Here is a 14454-nt window from a genome sequence, read left to right as displayed (position 1 = left end):
CCCAATTGCGTGGATCGATGCTCATGATGTCAATCACTGGACTCGATTATTTTACAGACCGCCGTCATATAGCTGGAATGTTGCTGAGTGCGGCGTTAAACAACAAACAAACAAACAAAATCCTACGACGAGCATGTGTATGGCAGGAACTAATGGCTGGTCGGTGATGTTCGCGGATACTAGGGTGACGTCATAATGGACAGTTATGACGTCATATACAACACACACCTGTCTGAGAATGATCGTGTGTGTGTGTGTGTGTGAGAGAGAGAGAGAGAGAGAGAGAGAGAGAGAGAGAGAGAGAGAGAGCATTCATGCACTCAATGTAGCTCGTTGTTGAAAATGCTGCATTGTTCTTATATGATTAAAATGAATAATCAGGTATTAATGTAATGTCACCTCAGATTACTTGTGTTGTAAATGTCGAATACGACGCTTGACATGTAGCTATTTATAGATCAATCCTGAGACGATGACTCGATCCCTGGTGATCGGGTAATGCAAACGCTGTGACCATTCGTTTACGGGAAGTTTCGATTTGATTAATTGCTTATTACAAAACACTGAAAAATAACAGTGAATCATATAACAAACGTCTTCCGTGATAAATTCGACATTTCCACTTATCGGAATGTCAAGCGTTTTGGAGTATTTTCGCGGGAACCCCCAAAGAAAGGAAATACATGACGTCATGGGGGATACCCCACTTTTGCGACCTTGACCCGTAATTTACATCTCTCGCCTACTTACACGAGTTCATGGACTCGACTTAATGGAATCCGGGATGCTTATGACAGAACGTAATGGCGTGTATTCGGAGGTAAGAATTGACCATGTACACATCTTGTCACCTCACATTTTGCTTCAGTGCAATTCATTTCAGGACAAAATGACACATGATTTCTTTTTTTGCGCGAGAACCCAAATATGTCAAGCTCAAGATGGCGAACATGACTTCCTGTCCCACGATGGGACTTGTATTCATGTGCGAACTTAGCAGAGGTGTCCCTCACAGGAATGTCTTACATCGCTGACATATATCCAGTGCTTATCCATCATTTACCGAAATAATATGGCAGATTCATGGGTTAATAATGGCGGGAGCTATTCCTTAGAGCGTACTTCAGTCGCAAGGAAATGTGACACACTTGTCAATGTCAGGCGAAGCTTAAGATGTGACACGATACTCGTCAGTTCAGTGACAGCGATATTTACAATGTATTTTCGCGATACAAGGGTGTTTTTATGTGTTCACAAGCACTGCTACTTAGAAATATTCGCGTGTTCGATCTCTTTTCAAGATTTGAATTGAATGTCACTATCGAACGAATACACGTGGTCGAGGGATTGGAAGGTGTGGCCACTGGTCCGGTGTTGTAATATCTTGTGTACATACTCCTGAGTAGGCGGGGAGATTTGGCGGGTATATTTAACTATTAACCACATCCTACCACGTGTGGAACATGCACATTTTTGGGATTTTGAATAAATTGATATGAATAAAATATGAACGTTATCTGATGCAGATTACAAGATGACATTGGCAAATAGGGATTTCATCATTTTTGATTCACGAATCTGTTGAATAGTGGATATATAGCCTTCAGCTATTATACCAGCTGAGTAAATATTTTTTTTGTTATTGCTGGGTGTAAATTAGCCGTATTCACCCTAATAAGAGCCTAGAAAATTGACTGAGGGGGTTGCTTGTTAAAAAGTACACATGTTAAATTTGTTATCAGTGATCGTGTTGTTTCGGAAGACGGCGCTTGCTGGTAATATTTTGTTTTCATTTCCGAGAGTCTAATGGCATAACTTTGATGTATATTGACATTTTAGAATAGCTTCTGATAAATCTGATAACCAATAATTAAAAGTCATGTATAACTAGGCCAGTCATATGTATCTAAGATTGTATTAAATTATGCAGAAATAAACATGCTGAGAACAGGAAGTGCCCAGTGTACATTGTTAAATCGTAAACCATATACCGTATTCGACGTAATAAGCGCCCCGCTCTAATAAGCACCCACGGCCATATTTGCTGATATATTGGCTAGTGAACAATCCCAATTAGCACCCCTTCCGATTGATCCATGTACACAATTTAAATTTTAATTTAACAAAAATCAGATCAAATTATATTTGAAATAAAACCATGTAGCAAGCACAGGTAATTTTTTTTCAAATATTGTATTCGACGTAATAAGCACCCTGCTCTAATAAGCGCCTACGGCGATATTTCTTTATGTATTGGTTAGTGAACAATCCCAATTACCACCCCTTTCTATTGATCAACGTACACTTATTTATTCGTGTATAATACGCACTCGTTTGTTATATGCACCCTTAATTATGGGCAATTAAATTCTTGAAAAATATATCTGTTGTGTATAATAATAATATGCACAGACTTTAATTACCAGTTGATTGACTGAGACCCATCCAGGTCGGTCAAACGACCCCCCCTCCCCCTCCCCCTATCACAGGTGACCATCCTGGACAGATCGGGAGGTATCACATGTATGTACACAGGAAAATACAGCCTGTCATATAATTTAACGTATTCAAAGTAAAAAGCTCCCAGGGCCCTCTCAAAATTAGAAATAGGGGGCTCTTATTAGAATATAATTTTGGTGAGAAAAAAAAAACAGAGTTGAAAGATTGTAAATTTCGTTGTTTATGGTGACAGCCTGATATGATCCAAAAGAAAATTCTGTGCGTATTATACACGATAGATATATTTTCCAGAATTTAATTGCCCATAATTTAGGTTGCATGTAACACACGTGTGCGTATTACACACAAATATATAAAAGTCTTGTGTACATTGATCAATCGGAAGGGGTGCTAATTGGGATTGTTCACTAACCAATATATTAGCAAATATCACTGAGGGCGCTTATTAGGGCAGGGCGCTTATTATGTCTTAGTAGGAAGCACTTGTTAACATTACTTACAGATTGGTATACTGGTATAGAAGTTGGTCTCGGGGCAATTATTGGAACAGGTGTGCTAAATACGGGAAATAAAGTAACTTGACCAATGGTGACACGGTATAGAGTATTAGCCTTAATCACGTATGGGGCCTATGTATGGAAACTCTTTAGGGCTTTCAGCGCTACTATTAGCTGCCATGTTAGGAACCGGAGCAAACAATGGATTATTGCTGTGAGTTGAGTTAGCCTCCCAAAGGGCTGATGTTCAGCAGTAATCCTTAGCTGTGTCATGTTAAATTCTCAGTTTGTGTTTAAAGACTGTTTAGGCATGCTAGGAATGTTGTCATCTTTTTCACGTAATTTAAACTTCAAATTATGAAGGTCAGTTCATGTACAGAATAAAAAAACTAGAATTAAAAGACATCAAATTCATGTGTTAATTTCTCTAAATGGTTTGTTGTTTTACGTAATATTCCAGCTATATGACAACGGTTTGTAAATAATCAAGTCTGGACCAGACAATCCATGCAATTTGGAACAATGACATGCTTCAACCAAGTCACTGAGCCTGACCACCTGATCCTGTAAGTCGCCTCTTACTATTCTAACCAGGATCTTCACGGGTCAAAGGCATCAGGACTCCCCTTAATTAGAATTTTGCTGAGTGGGGTCAAACAATTGAATACTGCGTAGTCATTACCTTTGAATGACACACGGGCAGCTTAATTGGTACGGCTAATGGTATACAATCAATATATCATGTGTATTCAAGATTGTCTATTCACTGACATATGATTGTTATGTGTTTGTGTTGACAACCTGTTGCGTAAAAGGCGACTACGCTTGTCGTAAGAGGCTACTACGCTTGTCGTAAGAGGCTACTACGCTTGTCGTAAGAGGCTACTAATGGGATCGGGTGGTCAGACTCGCTGACTTGGTTGATGCATGTCAACGACCCCAATTGCGTGGATCGATGCTCATGATATCAATCACTGGATTGTCTGACCCAGACTCAATTATTTACAGACTGCTGTCATATAGCTGGAATATTGCTGAGTGCGACATCTGCTCAAAGTACTTGTCATGACTTTGTTTGATAAATATTTTGAAATACCTGGCATTACAGTTGTTATTATACAGATGGCCGTGATTAATCACCCAGATTAATGATCCCTGACAGCAGATCCACGAAGAGCTGTCGATACCACTGTTGACACTGTAGTCCCTATCTGGGGCCTGTGTTTTTCGGGTGACATTATCAATAACAAGGTGGGCACACCGGATATTCCCCATCACCCTGCCAAGTGGGGTTGACAAGCGTCTGTGGCTCAGGACGTAGTGTTTACAGCACAGTGATAACATTGTACTGCTATCTGTCCCCAGTGTTAAAAGTCTCTCCCACACTAAGTGGAAATGAAAATGTCCGGTACATACGATTTGTTTCGCCAGCTGAAATGATAAGGGTCCTAGTTGGGAAGACATTCCTTTTGTCATCTTTGACAGATGTCATGTCTGCATGGCATGGGTGTCATGAGCACGATGAGTGACGTGTATTTTATTGAAGAAATGGACTCTGTGATAATGACGATATCACATCTTCCCAAGAATGGTATGACCCGTTTTATTACAATAAAGATCTTGATTTTTGGTCGGATTGTCTTGACTGGCCGCCGAATTTTGCTTGAAGCAGAGGCAAGTGATATGAGAGGTGGAATCTGATTGGTCAATTGGAGGGACATAGAAGGGACATCACTTATAATTGCCACTGGTGGCGCTACGATCGAACCCAGAAATTCCAGCCTAGTTCGTCAAGGATGGAAACTGGACTTTTATAGTCAATTAACTCCCTTGCCTCGGGAAGATGAAATATGACATAAAGTGGTGGAAAATGCACCTAAACTCTAAAATGTCTGAAACTCCACACGCGGAGTCACCCTCGGGGCACGGGTGGCTCAATGGTCTGAGGCACTGCACTTCATTGTGCAGAGTTGCTTCCCTTGGGCACGCCAGAAACCTATGATTGTGGCTTCAAATCCCAATACCCCCTGATTATGTTTCTAGGTTTGTCAGCACCATACCTGTGCTTGTGGGTTTCACCAAAGTGGTCTACGTCTAAGACCTGTGTTACTTCGAGCTTTCCTCCCACATTAAGCTTACACGCTGTGATATGACTGGAATACTGTCCAAAGCCCTGTTAAACCCAACTCACTTACTCAATCCCATTTTCCTCTTTCCTGATAGCATTTGGTGTGGTTAGAGAGAATTTCAGGATGGTCTCATGTCTATTAGTATTATCAGTGAAAGTTATATGTACATGCAATGATTGATGCATATATCTAGCTGTCATGATTATCTCAAGTCAAGATAAATGTATCATAATGTCTATATACCTGGCATCTTGCTCCCGATAACACCATGTTCCATGTAACCAGTTGATGACGCTCACGCCCGGCATGAAGCATGTGGATACTGATATCATTGTCGGCCATGCACCAGACGCCTCATGTGCATACCGTATTCGACGTAATAAGCGCCCAGGGCGCTCTCAAAATTAGAAATAGGGGGCTCTTATTAGAATACTATTTTGGTGGAAAAAAACAGTTGAAAGATAAATTTCATGGATTATGCTGACAGCCTGAACTGTTTATATACGACAGATATATTTTCCAGAATTTAATTGCCCATAATTAAGGGTGCATATAACACACGAGTGCGTATTATACACGAATAAATAAGTCTTGTGTACATTGATCAATCAGAAAGGGTGCTAATTGGGATCGTTCACTTGCCAATATATTAGCAAATATCGCTGTGGGCGCCTATTAGGGCGGAGCGCTTATTACGTCGAATACGGTAATAATATACTTGAGAGTGAGTTCACTCCTACTTTGCAGCTTTAATCAATTATGTATTTCACACATTGATCAAAGGCATTGTTTGAATTAGCTGCATGCACCAGCAGTGGAATTGCAAGTGCAGCTGCACACACCAGCAGAGGCGTCGCAAGTACAGCTGCACACACCAGCATTGGAACTGCAAGTGGGATAGTTTTGCGAAAATTCTACACCATGAACAACTATAGAAACATTTTTCTTTATTACCATATATAGCAAAACCCTTAAATGCAAATGCCTTAACCATGCTAACCACTGGGCAGTTTGGCAAGGCTAGTTCCAGTTCTGTATCAGGCATTGACACATCATGGACAGATGGCGATGAAGGCTATGACAACAGCCTTGAACTTGTCGAAGGCTGGAACGGGACTCGGATAGTTTGAATGGAGGCTTGTCTGAAGTTTCGATGCAACACTTTTTGTGAAGAAAACTTGTTTCCACCTTGTAAATGTAACTCCCCGAGGCAAAAAATATGTTATTTTTCTGATTATTAGACTCTTATACCCATCTAGAAGAATGACAAACTGATTTCTTATGTCACATTTCACCTGAATTGTCTTTAAAAAGTCCATATAAAAACCAACAAGTGAAAATCTGTTTGAAAGTCTTGAAATGAAATTCGTGCCTTTTTTTTTTATAACATCTCCATTCTTTACAACTTTGTGCCAAGAAAAATGGGATATTTTTATCCACAGCCGAAAAGAAATCTGTTCTATTCCTGAATTCGTTCATATGTTCCTTAGAGAAATGTTTACAAAAGCGTATCCGTGCTCCCGGATTGTGTGGAAGGTTGGACGAGTGCCTACCGTGTATTCACATTCTGTGTTTTCAATCACTTACATGCACAAGGCCAGCATGTGGGATTACTTCGTAGAAGAAACAAAAATGTCATTCTTGGCATGGGGAAGCAGGCTTGTGTATTCCACCTTGTCAGAAACACAGGGAAGGCAAATTATCGGGAGACGGAGATGACTTCAAACTTACCTCACAGGAAGTTGGGAGTGGGAGCCTACCTCATGCCGTCCTCCTCACTCTCATCCCCCTCCCCCTCACTCCCTTCCTCGTCCCCCCCCCCCCCCCCCCTTGCTGGTGCTGTTGATTGATGCTCTCCTACCTGTGGCTTTGCCATCATCAATGGTGTACCCCTCCAGATTTCTTCTTGGGAGTCGGTGTTGGTTGTAATTATTGTCTGCCTTGTTACGAGTAATGAAGAAATTGTGGAAGATCTTCATTATGTTTATGGTATGATGGAATGTGTTGATGTTTATTTGGACTATGTTGGAATGTCGGCTGTAAATGTATCTGGGTTTGTTTTCTGTTCGTTCCAACTTTATGTAATGTGAAGTATGTTGCTTGGTTAGAAGGTAATGTCAGGGGATTGCGGTACTTTGTTCTTTATTTTTACAAAACAGATAACAAGCCAAGTAAAAGGTCACTTGTGATATTAAGAGGATTAAGAATGAAAAAGTAGAAGAGCTTAAGTGGTTCTCATATAGATTTTTTTAATATGATTTTATAGTTAAAACCATGTTAATTTTCTAACAGAGTGTGTATTTATAGAGGCAAAATAAATCCTATTTAACTTATTTTCTTCTAGTACAATAGTGATTACTCCTCTATAACTTTTGAAATTCCACATTTTGAACATCAATTAATCATATCATGTGAAGGTTGGAATCTGAGCTTAACCTCCAAACAATCTGGACTGCTAAATTACTGAAGACATCTGACCCAATAGGCAAACATATAGTGAATTAAGGTTGATTTACATCTGCAAGTAGACTCTCGTGAATAAATATATCTTAAACATTGACAGTGAAACCAGTTCTCCCAAGGGGAAGGAGAGAGGTGTATATCTCGGTACCGTATTCGACGTAATAAGCGCCCAGGGCGCTCACAAAATTAGAAAAAGGGGGCTCTTATTTGAATATTATTTTAGTGAGAAAAAAGACCGAGTTGAAAGATCGTAAATGTCATGGTTTATTCTGACAGCCTGAAATGATACAAAAGAAAAGTATCATACATGACAGATATATTTTCCAGAATTTAATTGCCCTTATAATTAAGGGTGCATATAACACACGAGCGCGTACTATACACGAATAAATAAGTCTTGTGTACACTGATCAATCGGAAGGGGTGCTAATTGGGATTGTTCGATAACCAATATATTAGCAAATATCGCCGTGGGTGCTTATTAGAGCGTGGTGCTTATTACGTCGAATACAGTATATATTCCTCCATATACATGTGTATGCAGGGAAGGAATCAGATGAGTGTCATAATAAATAGAATTATCAATATATTGCTATCGGTAAGCACTTAAGTCAATAAATCGATTGTAAAAGTGAGTGAGTGAGTGAGTATGGTTTTACGCCGCTTTTAGCAATGTTCCAGCAATATCACAGCGGGGGACACCAGAAATGGGCTTCACACATTGTACCCAAGTCGGGAATCGAACCCGGGTCTTTGGCGTGACGAGCGAACGTTTTAACCACTAGGCTACCCGACCGCCCCTCCAATCAATAGTATCGATATCAGTTAGGAATATGGATAGTTTCGATTGTATTTACCATATCATTAAAATAGATGCAGTGCTGTTCAAATTTGTTTTTCTTTTGATCATGAGTGGTGGTAATTTACACATGGTAATGTGGTAGTTTCTTTTTCTTAAATTATTAGGATTATGAAAAAAACAAATCACCAGCGTTATAAATTGGCACTAGTCCTGTAGTCCTTGTCAATCTGCCCAATAGTTAAGGTATCATAAGGACTAGTAGAAATTTGCCAATTTTAAGGGTTTTGCTGTATGTTATCATTATAAGGACTAGTGGCCTAAAAATGTTAGTTTCTACCGCTGATCAGTCATATCTCAAACTTTACTTTTTATTTGTTGTTATGGTTATCACATTCAAAGGAAACTTCAGTTCCAAGGTTTAATTCAACTCTTAAATCCATCTAAAATGATACACTGAAAACTATTGAAATTTATTGCAATAGTTGCTTGCAATGTCAATAGTTATCGCAATAGTCTCTTTCAATAGCAATAGTTATCGCAATAGTGATTTCCAGACCAATAGTCACCCCTAGGTTCCACGTGGTGCAAAGGTTTGATTTGATAAGGTCAAGAATCACAAGCCTGTCTGGTGTCGTACACAGTGCGGTATCCTATGGAAATATAAGCATGGATGGAGGTAAATCCCAACTGTAACAGGAGAAAATCTCTGTTTGCTCTGTCAACAAATACATGTTTTCATAGAAGTGGTATCTCCCAAGTTGAAACAATCTGAAGATTAGGTTTATTGTGATGTCGTTTCCCAGTCTTTTCCTGGCTTACGACCAGGGCAAAAACTAGGGAGAATAACGAAGGTTTTACTCAATTACACAAGCTCATTTTTTCGGCTTTGAAACCGGACTCCTCGTCTCGGTGGAGGGATGGCATGGAGAATGTTGATGTTGATTTCCTGGAAATAACGTTTTGCTGATTAATGGTCCATTTATATACTAAGCATGCCAATATGGATGTTTGTTTTTTACGTAGGATAGTTTTTATATATTTTGCAAGAAGTGTATTATATGTGTGTTATATGTTTAGTTGAGTGTTTGAGGAGTTATGGGTTGTTATATACAGTGAGTGAGTGAGTGAGTGAGTGAGTGAGTGAGTTTGGTTTTACGCCGCTTTTAGCAATATTCCAGCAATATCACGGCGGGGGACACCAGAAATGGGCTTCACACATTGTACCCATGTCGGGAATCAAACCCAGGTCTTCGCGTGACGAGCGAACGCTTTAACCACTAGGCTACCCGACCGCCCCTGTTATACAGACACACAGTGAGAACTCATAATCAACTTTCGAAGGACAAGAAAATGATTTAGGCAGTAAATATTTACTCGCATGACAAAGAATGATGGCTGTGACAAAATGACATGTGTTTGATGATCTTATGTCTAAATACAATAACAAAAAATGCAGCAAAGAGGGTTTGGGTGATCCTGGCACAGTCAGGATGGTTAGGCTCATCATCAACTCAGGGCCCTTGCCCCCTCTACACGCAGCCATTATTATTATTATTGTTGTTGTTATTATTTCTGAGCTTACTTTGAACATCATGCCAGATTTGTTTCATTGTGTGCTGTTTGATGCAGCACTCAGCAATATGACCATGTCCTGTAAATATAAATAATTGCACCTGGACTAGACAATCCAGTTGTTAAAAGTATCAGTAACGATCCATTTGCTGGTGGGAAACGATGACTCACGACCTGTGAAGATCCGGGTAGAGAATAGGTCTTCAGCAATCTATGCTTGTCGTAAAAGGTGACTATGCTTGTCGTAAGAGGCGACTAACGGGATAGGGTGATCAGGCTCGTTGACTTTTGGATTGCTTGGATCGATGCTCATGATGTCAGTCACTGGATTGTCTGGTCCAGACTTGGTTATATACAGACCGTCATGATATAGCTGGAATATTGCTGAGTGTTAAACAACAAACAAACGATGACCCGCTTCAACAAAGCCACCCAATCAATTAAGTTGCTTCGTACAACGATCATAGGTTGTTAGGAACATCTTATCAGAGTGAAGGTGGAGCATCGTCATTGTTGCCATGGAGTGCAGTGTTGCTGGCAGCTGAAGCAAGCCTCAGTGTGTAGTACCTCTACAGAAAGATCAGACTTTTAATACAAGAAGATCTTGTTTCGGAGATGGGTCTTTCAGCATTTAAAAAAAACATAGCCGTGAAAAGATGTGACTTTCACCAGAAGAAGCCTCTTTCTGATTGCCTAAAATACCCACGAACCTTCTCCAAGTTTTAAAGCCAAGTATACACCTGGTGGCCTATTCACAAAGCTGTCTCAGCTGAGACAAAGCTTACCGACTTACAACCTAAGTTACAATTGCCGTAAGAGCTATTCTTGAAGCTTTCGTAAACCTATCACAGCGTAGCCTTCTGACGATTTTTAGCTATGACAATGAGTTCATTGTGATGGAGGTAAAAAAAATAAGCTGGGGGAGGGGGGTCCCCAATGACGTGATCGATTTGTCAGGGATTTCCTTTGATATCTTGTGAGCATCCTGCTGTTAACTGTCACTTTGTAGGACCTCGCATGTTTTTACACGGAAACATCTACCAGGACAAGGAATATGAGCATAATATGGTTTTTTGTTTGTTTGTTGTTTAACGCCGCACTCGGCAATATTCCAGCTATATGGCGGCGGCTGTAAATAATCGAGTCTGTACCAGACAATCCAGTGATTGTAGGGACACAACAGGAAGGATATATAATTGCCATGGGGCTGTAACTGGAAACGTTTTGGTTTGATCGACATGTAATCTGAAAACACATGTGACTTGCATATGGTTTTAATAAGCGTCTCCTTTTGTCATGGCAATTGCCGTGATTACGGTAAATGTTTTTCAAACAGCATGCTGTCCATTTAGACATAATTGGCATCGTAATGCTATCATCTGTTATTGACTCGCTGTTAGCATGGTTAGGCACAAGTCATCTGTAAATGGGATGTTTGTGGTATTTGCTTGGATCTGTTGTTCATGTTTTGTAAGGGCAAGAGGAAAACACTTGGTTTTGTAGTCAGAAAGGATACAGTAGACCCACGCTGTCTGTTGTCCACCATCTTACCTGTTGTAGGCTCCTAAGACAGGTCGGGGGCACGGGTGGCCCAGTCGTCTAAGGCGCCGCGATTCGCTGTGCAGAGTTGCGTCCCTTGGACATGCCAGAAACCTATGATTGTGGGTTCGAATCCCGGTTCGCCCCCGATTATGTTTCTAGGTTTATTAGCATCATACCCATGCTTGTGGGTTTCACCGAAGTGGTAAATGTTTGAGACCTGCATCACTTCGAACTTTCCTCCTACATTAAGCTGACACGCTGCGATATAACTGGAATACAGTTAAAAGCAGCATTAAACCCAACTCACTCACACCTAAGACATCTTAATTTTTGTCGTATACTTAAGGTAACTTTGAGAATAGACTTGGCTAAGATCTTTTTTACTACGACTCCTTTAGGACAATCCCATTGCTAAGACAGCTTCAAAAATAGACTTGGCTAAGATCTTTTTCGCCTCGACAACTTTAGGACAATCCTAGAGCTAAGACAGCTTCGAGAATAGACTTTGGTAAGATCTTTTTCCAATGACATCTTTCCGAAAATCTTAGTGCTAAGAAAGCTTAGTGAAAGCTGGGTAAGAAGTAGGAGACTGTCCATTCTCCATTTCCATCTGTTTCATGATGTTGATATATAGCCTTCCATAGTAATACCATTAACATGATGGAACAGTTACAAAACCTGTCATCAGGTAATCAGTTTCAGTTTCTTTGTTTAAGTATGTCACTTTGTAAACAAAAACAACTTTGTCTCATCTGAAAATCAATAGGATATGATTTAAACAAATGGCCATCGTATTAATATTCAGTGATGCTTAATATTTTTTCAAGTGTATATTTAGAATTTAGATGTTAATATTTGACATGAAAGTGACTAAATTTCTCAGATTAGACCATATCAGAGTATAAAAAAAATTTGAATGTTATAGTCTGAACTCTATTCTCAGAACCATGGCAATGATGTTATGATTACATGAATATATGCATATACACTGAACAACCTTTCAATGATTTCTTCTGATCCATGACTTTCCACGTCATAGAATGATTACTCTATCAATAATTCCAGTCCAGTCCCTACCAAAATATTGTGTGGCAATATTGGTCATAAAAATACAAAAAAGCCAATCAATATGATGAAATCAATACTTTCATACGCAGATTTCTCAAAAAGCGTAATAAACCGACCACATGGTACCTCCTCAAGTCAGGGGTTGTCTTTTGGCTTTTTGAGCCAAAATTACCAATAACGAAGGATAGGCCTGCTACAGAGTCGAGCAGCGCCCCCTATGATATCCTATTGATTCATGGAAATAAATACTTGCAACATCGCTGACTGCGATAATGTAGGTTGTTACTTCCAGCATGGTCGGATCACGATCATAGCAGTACGGAGATGGGGAGGATGACGTCGGATGGAGTCGGATGGAGCCGTATCACGGCGTGACTCAAATTATCTTCGTTTCTTTAATGTTTGGTTGAAGGGTTTATCAGTAATGCTCCTGTGAATGACGTTCCCCCTCCTCAGCGTTAGGTCGGGTATAGAATTGTGCCGTATTAGTGTAATTGTTTGAAATGTATGTGCTTGAAAGGTAAATTCAACTTAATGGTGAGCGTAACAATGGCTATTATGGAAGGAGGGGATGCTATGTGCCGGGACGATGTTCTCATGGGAATCGTTAAGTGGGGTATTATGGCTGTTATCTCTGGAGTGGATGACACACAGAGTTTAACCCAGTTGTTTTCAAGTTGAGTTTCGATAAAGGAAATATGTAAACAGATCGTTATCATATGTTCTCAGTTCATGCGGAACTATCTAGGATGTTTGTGATGAGCACTGATTATTTTTTTTGGTTAATTATTTAGTTTTATGTCTGAAAATGGGAGATAGACTTTAGGAAGTCATCGATTACAGTAGTCGGAGAGACAGCTGGCCCATTAAAACTGTTTTCCGGACGACTGACAACAAGTTTTTGTAATATCATTAATTGATTGTTCAATTGACTAATCCTATTTTTAACAAGCCAGTAATAACAGGTGTCGCATACTTGCCATTTTTTTCTAATTTTACAAACTATACCGTTACTACAAATGTTTTTGCCAGTCAACAGATCTTGATTTTGAAAGTGTGTACTTGGAATTGTATAATGATGATAATTGAGACTTTTAATCCTGACAGTTTGTATTGGATATGGAAGTTTAACAAGGTGTGATAACACTCATCGATTGATGATATGACAAAACCGTGAACTAATTTCACATCATTGAATGGGAGTACTGTTGCGCTTGCTTTGTAAAAAACATCAATTCTATTAAGTTATTCTGCATGCAGTAATAGTCACGCTGATTATCTGGGTGTGTGTCCATGTTTCATTGGTAATTATGAAACAGAAATTACTCACTAGAAAGACTTGTAGTCTGCCCATTGTACAGCAACACGTAGCAGTAATTTGCTCGCTCATTACGAATTGATTCGTGTTCATTATGACAATTCAGGAATTATTAGTGGTTAATTATGACGGTGTTATGGAAAATGGTAGTTAGGCGGCATTTTTATAAAAAGTATGAATTAAATGCCTCTTAAAGAAACTGCTGATTATATAATCTTAAATAAATGTTGTACAAGTTGTCAAATTCTTGTCCTTCGAAATGTGTCGCGTAACAGGGGATCAATTTCACAGTTGGAGATTTCAAATGTGTTATCCTTTCATTAACGTTTCATGAGTTTGTTTTTAGTTTGTGCGCCTAAGTTGGTGATTCAGAATGAAACTATTGCAAGTTATTACAGAAATTTGATCAATCACTCACCTTAAATGAATCATTTATTTTGTCATGCAAATACACGCCGAATATGTCCTGGGTGGCGTCGCCAATTTTGCTTGGAGAATTCCGGTTAACAATTGATCGAAAGAATATGAATGCATTGATGACAGCTATTAAGACGACTGAAAGTAGGGTTTCAATTTCCTTGATTAAAATTCACAAATCAATCA

General features: G+C 39.5%; 1 protein-coding gene across 1 annotated transcript in view; it reads left to right on the top strand.

Moving 5' to 3' along the window:
• The first annotated feature begins 715 nt into the window (after positions 1-715).
• LOC124130222 (tyrosine-protein kinase SRK2-like) overlaps positions 716-14454 on the top strand; it is a 106702-nt gene continuing 92963 nt past the window's right edge. Inside the window, exon 1 of the mRNA XM_048390728.1 lies at positions 716-820. The gene's annotated coding sequence lies outside the window, so the exon portion shown is untranslated. The remainder of the gene's footprint in view (positions 821-14454) is intronic.

The sequence above is a fragment of the Haliotis rufescens genome, unplaced genomic scaffold (genome assembly GCF_023055435.1).
Source record: "Haliotis rufescens isolate VD_foot unplaced genomic scaffold, xgHalRufe1.0.p SCAF_9, whole genome shotgun sequence".
Classification (NCBI taxonomy): domain Eukaryota; kingdom Metazoa; phylum Mollusca; class Gastropoda; order Lepetellida; family Haliotidae; genus Haliotis; species Haliotis rufescens.
This window is presented reverse-complemented; position numbering and strand designations above follow the sequence as displayed.